Genomic DNA, 11,829 nt, shown 5'->3' with positions numbered 1-11,829 from the left:
AAATCGCCAGGAAGAACTGGTAAGCCCCAGCCGAAGAGTTCTTGAGCCTGTCTCAGAGTCTGATGTAACTGTAAACATAACAAGCTTCTTTTGTGCACGTGTTCATTCCATATCACGCTTTCAGTAGTAATCTGACAGTAGAGTGACAGGGCGAAAGAGGCCTGAATTGGTCTCTAAAGGGATCCACTCCATCCAGGGGGAACTTTGGTTGTAATAGTTACTTAGAGATGAATAAGTGGGAAGTATACTGACAGGTAGATTTGGTCCAAAGTCTCCATAAATTTTCCACGTATCGTAGTCTTTTCCGTCCCAGTTTCTACCCATTAGTTTTCTTCCTTACAGCGTCAAGTTAATTATTTCTGGATGTCATAACATTTTCCAGTAATCTATCCCTTCTTCAGTGAGTGTAATACATAGCTTACATAGCTTTCTTTCTTCCTGTACTCTTTTAGTACTTTCTCTTTCTCAGTGTGCCAACGGCCTTGCTGCAATGATAACACCGGTTCCCGTCAGATCACCTAAGTTAAGCGCTGTCGGGCTGGGCTAGTACTTGGATGGGTGACCAACCGGTCTGCCGAGCGCTGTTGGCAAGCGGGGTGCTCTTAGCCCTTGTGAGGCGAACTGAGAAGTTACTTGATTGAGAAGTAGCGGCTCCGGTCTCGGAAACTGAAATACGGCCGGGAGAGCGGAGTGCTGACTACATGCCCCTCCATATCCGTATCAAGTGACGTCTATGAGCTGAGGATGACAAGGCGGCCGATCAGTACAGTTGGGCCTTCCTTTGCGTTCGGGAGGGGTTTAGCTTAGTTCTTTCTCAGTGTCCTCTATCTAATAATTTTTGCCAGTCATGGACAGCATCTGGTTGGGAATGATTACAGAATCTTCTTCTCTTTATCAGCGTCCGTCCACTACACTGTTACAAATAGTGGTGCACTTCAGAGACGTTTTTTTCAGAAACTATCTCGTTTTCAATTCAATATCACATACCAGTATACTTCTTCGTCTGTGGAAACCTACACCTGACAACTTCTTCCTCCACTACTGCAACTTTCCTACTTTTAATGTTAAGTTGTTATTCTGCATTTTATTCTTGTTGATCTATTTTTATCAGTATGCCATATTCTTTGGTCAAAATGCGGCCCGTCAATTCAGACAGGGATGCCGTCCTTGAATTGGGCCAGAAGCTTAACATTCGTATTCCCCTACACATTTTTTCATCTTCGGAAATCCTCCTTCATTTCATTCAGTGCCTGATTGATGTGCATGTTGAGCAACAGTGGTGGCAAGTTACGACCCTGCCTTACACACATTTAGAGAAGAACCTATTTTAGACTTAAAAGACCAAATAAGAAGACTATAGTGACTTTAAATTTTAGGAGTGTTTCATTTAATGGAGTCATATAAATTAATGTTTACAGAGAATTTTAACCTCTGAACTACGTATTGCTTCTGTGTATCATCCTCTTTGGTCAAAATATACTACACTCAGATTGCCTTCGATCGGCAAAACAGGGATTATGACATCTCTTGCGGCTAGCGAGATAGCAAGGCCCATACGGTCCTTTAGTAGTAGATGGTGTGATCCTAACCTCTGCCGACAAAATTTCAGAGGTCATTCACGAACATTATCAGACTATTTTGCTGTAAGTAATCGTTGGCCACGAGTTATTGGTTACTAAGAAATCGCAGTTTGTTTGATTACTTTATCCCAGTCACATTTGTATCCGTACTGCACTGCAAATAATGGCCAAAATCACTGCAAATTTCTTTGGTTTGCACTGCGTGTTATTTGAAAACTGTGTTCTGTCCCCTTGAGGCTCGTTAATTGCTGTTAACAACAGTAATGACCCTTTTCTCTTTGTTCTCCAGCAGAACGGAGAGACGGAGAGTATAGAAACATCAGTCTAATAATGAAATTAACCAAGTACTCGATGTTCACAGAAGCACTAAGTCCTAGGAAGATTCCCGGTAGCTGCTTGGGCAGCATCGCAGTGCTGTGTTCACTCGGCTGAAGCCCTCCAACAAATGGGCTCTGTAGACGGGCGGCGCGCGTGGCCTGGAGGTGAACGAAGAGCTGAGTTGCAGCTGCAATTGCCTGCTGCGCCCGCTGTCGCTATTTCTGACTGCGAAGCACGTAAGGCAGTGTTTACCCTTGGGCGTTCACTGCATTAGCAATGTGTAGTACTGTTCATATATTTCTTCATTGTATTTGTATGTCGTCTAGTGAGCGATAGTGACACGGATTGCGGGGTTGTAGTGAGGTGACCTTACTATCTGTCAAATAAGACCAGTGGCCGACGAAAGCGGTCTTTGTCGCCACTTCGTCAGCCAAGTTTTCAGATGAGCGAGGAAGGGAACTCTCTTGGCTTCTATGCTTCCTGCGGGCTTGACGTTGGAAGTGAGCAAGGACTTCCATTTCTTCTGCTGCGTCATGAGGGATTGTGCCGGAGACCATCGAGGTGCATTAAATACCCTTCATAGTACCAAGTTCTGCACTTGCTGAAGAGAGCGTAGGTGGTAGTTAGCCACGGTGCACTACGCCTCGTATACGTAGCACGTGGTATGCCGGACAGTTGAGTCTGAGGTCGCAGTCGTTTGGTAGGGTGCATCCTTCACGCGGCAGTGAGTAGACGGCGCCGAGTCGTTGCTGTGCCTTCCATTTAACTTCGCTCAAGTGCTTCTGCCAAGTGAGCGTACGATCAGGAGGACACCAAGGGACCTTGCATCATCGTCAGTCCATTGTATAGGCCGGCCGAAGAGCTGCAGTTGTGGCGTGACTGGACGACGTCTCTTGGCGGACATCACAGCTTGGCTCTTAATCGCGTTGAAGCCAATCCTCCGCTGCTCAGTCGCCTGGGTCTCAACACGCCTCCTGCAAGTGTCGGTGTATGACTAGCGGCTATCGACTTCTCTTAAGGAGGGATGTGTCGTCCTCGTAACCACCCCAGTAACTTGAAGCGTCATGGTAAATCAGAGGTGTACAACGAATATAGGACTGGCCCAATGACGGATCCTTATAGGACACCTTCCTGGACTCGTCGGACGGTAGAGGTAGCCTGCTTGGACTACTAACGTCCTTCGCTAGAGGCATCATTTTATCAGCTGAAAGTATCCGCCATGAAATCCAAAGGCGTAAAGTTTATACAGCAGGCGTGGGTAGCAAACGATATCAACGCTCGGTTTACATCCAAAAAGAGAGCATCGAAACTTTTTCCTGTAGTTAAACACAGCCGTGATCTCTTCAGCCGCTAGGCGTTGGAGCGTGGTTGAGAGTCCTCCTCTCAACCAAAATTGGTTCTGAGGTAGAAGTCTATCTTTCGTAATTTTCTGAGAGGTCCGTTGTAGGAGGAGTAGTTCAACAACCTTGTCCAGGAAGGAAGTAGAATAATAGGCCGGTAGTTCTTCTCATCGGGTCTAATTTCCTATGGCTTCGGGACAGCACATAGCTGCTGTGGCTGGAGGAAGGACTTCAGTACACAGTAGGCGATGAAATATCTGTGGATGCTTAGTGCCCACATGACCCACGGACACTAGCTAATTCCCTCGATAGGAGCGACGCTGTTGTCACTGTGCACGCATGGCGCCTGCTATCATTTACCTGTCAACAGATTGTTTGTAATCAGTACCGTGTCCGGACATGGGATGTACAAACGAGACGCTAGGCAGCCCTCAATGAGGGAACGTTGTACCGGAAACAGGAGTGCTCGTCGAACGAGGAGATATCAGAGGAGGAGGAGGAGGAGGAAGAGATTAGCGTTTAACGTCCCGTCGAGGACGAGATCAGTAGACACGGAGTACAAGCTCGGAGTAGAGAAGAATGGGGAAAGAAATCGGCTGTGCACTTTCAGAGGAACCATTCCGGCATTGGCCTGAAGCGTTTTAGTGAAATCACAGAAAACCTGAATCAAAATGGCCGGACGCGCATTTGAACAGCCGTCCTCCCGAATGGGAGACCAGTGTGCTAACCACTGCGCCATCTCGCTCGGTAGGAGACATTAAAACATCTCTCTCATATTTGTAGAGGTGAAGGACTATTCGCCGGCCGGAGTGGCCGAGCGGTTCTAGGCGCTACGGTCGCAGGTTCGAATCCTGCCTCGGGCATGGATGTGTGATGTCCTTAGGTTAGTTAGGTTTAAGTAGTTCTAAGTTCTAGGGCCATTTGAACCAACCAAGGATTACTCCTGTGTCCTAGCAAATTACCCTCATACTGAAACTTCCTGGCGGATTAAAACTGTGTGCCGGACCGAGACTCGAACTCGGGACCTTTGCCTTTCTCGGGCAAGTGCTCTGCCAACTGAGCTACCCAAGCTTTGCTTCTGCCAGCACGTCGTCTCCTACCTTCCAAACTTCACAGAAGCTCTCCTGCGAACCTTGCAGAACTGGCACTCCTGAAAGAAAGGATATTGCGGAGACATGGCTTAGCCACAGCCTGGGGGATGTTTCCAGAATGAGATTTTCACTTTGCAGCGGAGTGTGCGCTGATATGAAACTTCCTGGCAGATTAAAACTGTGTGCCGGACCGAGACTCGAACTCGGAACCCTTGCCTTTCGCGGGCAAGTTCTCTACCAACTGAGCTACTCAAACACGACTCACGCCCCGTCCCCACAGATTTACTTCTGCCAGTACCTCGTCTCCTAGCTTCCAAACTTCGTTACAGTTTATGCTATCTGACGCTTGTTCTGCGTCCTTGAAGATTGGTGTACAAGTATCTTTATTGAATGGAACAAGTCTTACTCCAGCAAGACACATACAAGCGCTAAACATAGACGTTTGTACTGTTTTTGCAGATATTTTGAGAGCGTACTGATGCAAAGGTAAATGTAGTATTAAATCAAGGAAAGTAAAATTATTCTGTAACGAGGCATCTGAGACCAAGGGTTCTTGTAGAAAAATACTCAGAGAATAAATGCATCAAGAGGATTACTGTGCAATTCAGACTTTAATGTTTGGCAGACATTTCACACAACCACTTTCAGACCATATTTCTTAGAGCTCTGATTTCTCCCTTTGTTGGTCGGAGTCAATAACATTTTGGAATTCGAAGGAGAAGTTTGGTGATTGAAATTTTGGGAAAAGATTTCGCAACAAAGATAAGGCCTCTCTGTTAATGATTGCCTCCATAACTCTCTGCATCTACATCTACATGACTACTCTGCAATTCACATTTAAGTGCTTGGCAGAGGGTTCATCGAACGACAATCATACTATCTCTCTACCATTCCACTCCCGAACAGCGCGCGGGAAAAACGAACACCTAAACCTTTCTGTTCGAGCTCTGGTTTCTATTTTATTTTGATGATCATTCCTACCTATGTAGACTGGGCTCAACAAAATATTTTCGCATTCGGAAGAGAAAGTTGGTGACTGAAATGGCTCTGAGCACTATGCGACTTAACTTCTGAGGTCATCAGTCACCTAGAACTTAGAACTAATTAAACCTAACTAACCTAAGGACATTACACACATCCATGCCCGAGGCATGATTCGAACCTGCGACCGTAGCGGTCACTCGGCTCCAGACTGTAGCGCCCAGAACCGCACGGCCACTCCGGCCGGCGGTGACTGAAATTTCGTAAATTGATCTCGCCGCGACGAAAACCGTCTTTGCTGTAATGACTTCCATCCCAATTCGCGTATCATATCCGTCACACTCTCTCCCCTATTACGTGATAATACAAAACGAGCTGCCCTTTTTTGCACCCTTTCGATGTCCTCCGTCAATCCCACCTGGTAAGGATCCCACACCGCGCAGCAATATTCTAACAGAGGACGAACGAGTTTAGTGTATCCTGTCTCTTTAGTGGACTTGTTGAATCTTCTAATGACATTCGTGATACTCCCTCTACTACTTAACTATAATAGCAAAAGAAATGAGCTTCTCTGAAATTTTTCAATGTGCTGCGTCAATCATATATGTTACAGATTCTTAGCGTTCTGCCAAAGAATCGCAATCGCTGATTCGTCTTCCCCCTAGTGTTTTCTCTGTGATGTTTTCAATTGATGTTGTTTGTATTTGTAATTCCTAGATATTTAAATAAAGCTACAACCTTCAGATTTGAGTTATATATCGTAAAACCGACATTTCATCTACATCAACATGATTACTCTTAAATTCACAATTAAGTGCCTGGCAGAGGATTTATCGAACCACCGTCAAGTTCTTTCTCTAGCATTAAAGAGCGCGCGGCAAAAAGGAACACTTAAAATTTCCATGAGAGTTTTGATTTCTGTTATTATGATGATCATTTCTCCATACGTAGGTGAGGACAGTTAAATATTTGCTCACTCTGAGAAGCAAGCTACTGACTGAAATTTCGTGAAGACGTACTGTCCGCTGACAGAGCATTTTCGTCAATAAAAGTGCCTTCTTGTTAGGGAAAATGAGGTTTACGAACAGCTGCAAATGTTCTCAAGGCATCCGAACATAATCATTTCCAGTCAATGATCGGTTCAGTTGGACCAGAGGACCCAGCCCATTCCATGTAAGCACATCCCATACCATTATGAAACCATTACCAACATGCAGAGTGTCCTGTTGACAACTTGGGTCCATGGCTTCGTGGCGTCTGCGTCACACTCGAACCTTACCATCGGCTCTTACCAACTGAAATCGGAAGTCATCTGACCAGACCAAGTGCTCTATTCGTCTAGGGTGCAGTCATGGCCACCAGCCCAGGAAGGGCGCTGCAGGCGATGTGCTGTTAGCAAATGCCGACAAGACGATCGTTTGCAGCCATAGCCCGTTAACGCTAAATTTCACCGCACTGTCCCTACGGATACGTTTGTTGTACGTCCCCCACTGATTTCTGCAGTTCATTTGTTAACTGTGAAAAATTTACCCAAAGGCCGCTGCTCTCAGTCTTTATGCGACAGACGTTGGCCACTGCATTGTTCGTGGTGAGAGGTAATACTGATTGATACTTGGTGTTCTGGGATCTCTTGACACTGTGGATCTCCGAATATTTAATTCTCTAACGATTTACGAAATGGAATTCCTCATGTTTCTAGCTTCATCTACCATTCCTCGTTCACAGTCTGTTAATTCCTCTTGTGCTGTCGTAATCATGCCAGAACGTTTTCAAATGAATCAGCTAAGTACAAATGACCGCGCCGTCAATTTACTTCCCTTCTATACTCCATGTACCCGATACTATCGCCATCTGGATGTGTGCATATCACTATGCCGTGACTTTTGTCGCTTCAAGATAGCTTGTAATTCATTTTAGCTTAATCAGGTGGAAATATTGTAAATGGATTGCGTAAAAATTTCGTAAGCTCGTTTCTTTCGTCAACTCAGCGTTTAAGTAGTACATGAAATGAATTTGTCATTTTATAGATGTTATCTAAAGTCTTTGAACCTCATCTGAATTTGGCCCCACGGGATAGCCACGTGCTCTAGGGGCCTTACCACGGTTCGTGCCCCCCCCCCCCCCCCCCCCCCGTCAGAAGTTCGAGTCCACCCTCGGGAATGAGTGTATGTGTTGTTCTTAGCGTAAGCTAGTCTAAGATTAACCAGCAGTTTGGTCCCATAGGAACTTAGCACCCGCTCATTTGAGTTTGGATGCTTTCTCTTTTTGTGACCTTTTGTCAGTGTCTAAAATCTGTGATTACAGACTGGTTTCACGTGGCTCGCCATTAGACTGTTAAGCTGTTATTCCTTGTGGCTTATTGTCATCAGAAATTTTATTTCAAGGGCATTAACGTATAGTTACTTTAATTAACGTCTTAGTCTGAAGTAATAATATGAAAAGAATATTTTCCGTCTTTTCGTTTTCCGAGTAGACTCAGGGCCTGGGGAGTAGGGCATAAAGGATAATTTGTAAGTACCTCCAGGGTTTCAGAAGATGACTGCGTAAAAACTGCAAGAGATTCTGAAAACAGAGGGACAGAGTTTTTCTCCAAGTTTGTAATTCACACTACAGGTGCTCAATAAGAGTCTCGTTTGTGATGTGGCATACGTCAGTTGATGCGATGTGTCCAGAAAGGCGTGAAGACATCACGCTTTGCCAGTCTGCTAAGCGGGTTACCTATCTGCAGGTGCGAACTAATACGACGCGACAATACGGTGGCGAGGGTTAAGAATGTAACTTGAGGACAGCACAACCTACCTGCGCACTCCTTAACTATAAGAATTGTGCTAACCATTAGCTAGAATTACATTTACCAGTGGGAGACTAATAAAAAGCAATAATTTGCAACAAATACCAATTGTTTCTCTGATTATCTGTCGTGGGGAACGTATGTCCAGTTGGTAGTGAAAGGGTTAGGACTGAAGGCTTAATTTCTGTTTGCCCAGCACCTTACCACTTCCTCCCCGCTGCTACCACTTCACCTTGTGTGAAATCCAGATAATCTAGAGGAGATCATGTCTTGTCACTATTCAGCATGGTGAGCATATCTGCGGTCACAAGTACTGTGCTACCGCTTATTAGGCGAGGCGGAGCGGCAGGTATGACGGATGGAGCGTGCTGTGAGGGCCGCCATGATCCCTCCGCCGTTGGCGGCCGCTAATGAACCCCACGCTCGCCAGCGCTGCGCGGTCCCTGCATGGCCCAGCCCGGCGTGGCGGGCGGTGGCGGTGGCTCCGCATTGCAGTATTCATTCGGGCAGAGTGCAGCGCGCCCCGAGCCCGTAGCCGGCCCGCTCCCAGGTCACACGGCGCTCTGTCTCTGCGCGGCAAGCAAGCTGCCTCCCCAGTACGCGCTGCGCGGCGCCTCCTACATAATCACCGCTCTTTGACGTCACACGGCACTTCTGTATGCACTGTGCACTAAGCGGGGCGCCGTTCGGCGGGATTATCACGTAAAATCTGCTTCGGGACCCGTTAATGGGAACACGTGCAGGGAATCTGCTACCGCGAGAGCAAAGTAGCTCTTGACGGACGAAGACACGATGATACAGGGTGTCCAGCGAAGGAGTCTCTGATTAAATATCTCGGAAATTGAGGTAGAGTGTAAAAACGGTGTGTTTATTCTGAAAATTGTAGTACTTTATAGAGAAGTTATGCGTATGTTTGGGGGAGTGGCAACAAAACGAATCTTCACGATGGTGTGCAGAGCATATGAGTCAGGCGACACAGCATCTGACTTTCGGAAAAATATCATCCACACAATTCCCAAGGTTTCGAGAGCGGACAAGTGCGAGAACTGTCGCATAATCAGCTTAGCAGCTCATGCATACAGGTAACTGACAAGGATAAAAGAAAATTGAGGGTGCGTTAGATGACGATAAGTTTGGCCTTAAGAAAGATGAAGGCACCATAGAGATAGTTCTGATGTTGCGATTGATAATGGAAGCATAATTGAAGAGAAATCAAGGAACGTTCATCGCATTCATCGACCTGGAGAAAGTCTTCGACAGTGTGAAATGCTGCAAGATGTTCGAAATTCTGAGGAAGACAGAGGTAAGCAATACGAATAAAGGGTAATACACATTATGTACGAGAAACAACAGGGAATAATGAGAGTTGAAGAGTAAGAACGAAGTGCTGAAAGAAAGCGACGCACTCTTTCACCCCTACTGTTCAGACTGTAAACAGACGAAGCAATGACGGAAAAAAGGTTCAAGAATGGGGTTAAAACGCAAGGTGAAAGGACATTAGTGATAAGATTCGCTGATGACTTTAGTATCCTCATTTGAAGAGAAGAAGAATTACAGGATCTGTACAATGGAGTGTACAGCCCCATGACTGCAGAATATGGACTGAGAGTAAATTGAAGGAAGACGAAATAAATGAGAAGTACTGGAAATGAGAACAGTGAGAAACTTGACTTCAGGATTGTAGATGAAATTAAGGAATTATTGAACCTAGGCAGCAAAATAACCCATGACAGATGGAGCGAGTTGGACATAAATATCAGACTAGCTCTGGAGAAAATGGCATTCCTGGGCAAGGGAAGTTTACTAGCTTCAAACATAGGTCTTAATTTGAGGAAGAAGTTTCTGAGAATGAACGTTTCGGGCACAGAATTGTTTGGCAGTAAGGCATGGACTGTGCGATAACCGGAACAGAAGAGAATCGAAACATTGCTCATGTGGTGCTAAAGAAGAATGTTAAAAATTATGTGGACTTAGAAGGTACGCGATGAGAAGCTTCCCCGGACAAACGGCTAAGAGAGGAATACGTGGAAAATACTGACAGGAGGTGGTGGTGGTGGTTGTTGTTGGGATGTTTAAGGGGGACTAAACACTGACAGGAGGAAGTGACAGGATGATATTACATGCCGAAACATCAGGAAATAGCTTCCATCGTACTAGACGGAGCTGTAGAGAGTAAAAAACGTAGAGAAAGACAGAGATTGGAATACCCAAGCAAATAACTGAGAAGGTAGGTTGCAATTTCTACTCTGAGATGAAGAATTTGCACAGGAAAAAAATTGGTGGGGTGTTGCTCCAGACCGGTCAGAAGACTGATGGCTCAAAAAAGTTGCCAAGAAGTTCGAAAAGCTGCTAACGGTCGGTGCTGTAATCGTATTACGTAGCGACTATGATTAGTGCGCCACGGCTCAGAGTTATCAGTTGCCCCGTTGAAATGTGAATGACGGTTAGCGTACCGACCTAACAGATTGAAATCATATATTCCACTGAAGAAAGGGCTTTGCTGATAATGGTGTACCACATGTTAGAGCACAGCCGTACTTCAACTCGGCGCAGTTTTAAAACGAGATTTATTATTCCAAAGGACCGATGCGAATAGAATTGGCAAGCTCCTCACCACATTCCAACAGACAGGCAGTGTGACTGATGATCTAGTGTGGAACGGTAACTCCCCGAAAAATGTAATAACTCTTGAAAATGTCCCAACGATGTCTGGAATTATTCAGTAAAGCCAAAGAAATCAATCGGAAGAGTTGCAGCAGAGACTGGTTCGAACCGTTGCAGCACGCAGAAAATCCTGATACATAGTCTATACATGTTTTCATCCAAAACCCAAAGCCAAAAGGCCATACCTATACGAGCTGTGTAACAGAGGGATTACTTTGCGAATCATATTCTGGTACTGATTGATAATGAAATATTTGAAGCTGACTGATGTTACACAGATGAGGAACACTTCCATGAAACAGAGATGTTACTGGCCCTTTTTCGTGTGAGAAACGATTAGTAGTGAACGATACGTTGCAATTTCTGAGTAATTTGTCACCAGACAGCAGCGTTGGATGATCTATCAGGCACAGAGTAGTTCATGCAAATTGCAACCACACGGCACAGCACCGAATGCGTGTCTCATTTTCTTGATGAATAGGCCTACTTCGCGATTAGAGTCACCGCGTTGTATTGTTACAATTTTTTGTTGCAGTGATGGATTCGCCTTCATATTCCACTGATCTGAGTCCTTGTGACTAATTTTTGTGAACACATTGAAGGATATTGTCTACCATGTTTGACGAGCTTGAAACGGCAACCTACGTATCACCTGAATTTATTCCAGCTGAGACACTACAGGATGTGATGAAAAATTACATTGTTTATTTGTACCACCTCCGTACTGTCCGTACTACGAGGGGCGGACATTTCAGAAATAGTGTTATGTGTTTGCAAAGATTGCTTGCAGAGAAAGAGCTTAATTATGCACGCTGATACTGTACGAGCTGCACAGCACCTTTTCAATCTATTTGGAAACTTCTGTACACCTTCTGTATAAAATTCTTGCACCTTTCTCAACACACACACCTTTTGTTGCTCTCGCCTATCGATCTTAGTTGTCGAGATACCCAATTTTGTAATAATGGTCTCCTTCTTTGTACTTAGATGGAGTCAGGTAAACAATGTGTTTCTCGCCAAAAGAAATCTAATAGTCTTAAACATATGTCTTAACTACACCCACA

The 11,829-nt window shown here is 45.2% G+C and overlaps 1 pseudogene; it reads left to right on the top strand.

The window, feature by feature from the left end:
* The first annotated feature begins 472 nt into the window (after positions 1-472).
* On the top strand, positions 473-590 carry LOC126254829 (5S ribosomal RNA; annotated as a pseudogene).
* Positions 591-11,829: the final 11,239 nt, after the last annotated feature.

The sequence above is a fragment of the Schistocerca nitens genome, chromosome 4, assembly GCF_023898315.1.
Source record: "Schistocerca nitens isolate TAMUIC-IGC-003100 chromosome 4, iqSchNite1.1, whole genome shotgun sequence".
Classification (NCBI taxonomy): domain Eukaryota; kingdom Metazoa; phylum Arthropoda; class Insecta; order Orthoptera; family Acrididae; genus Schistocerca; species Schistocerca nitens.
This window is presented reverse-complemented; position numbering and strand designations above follow the sequence as displayed.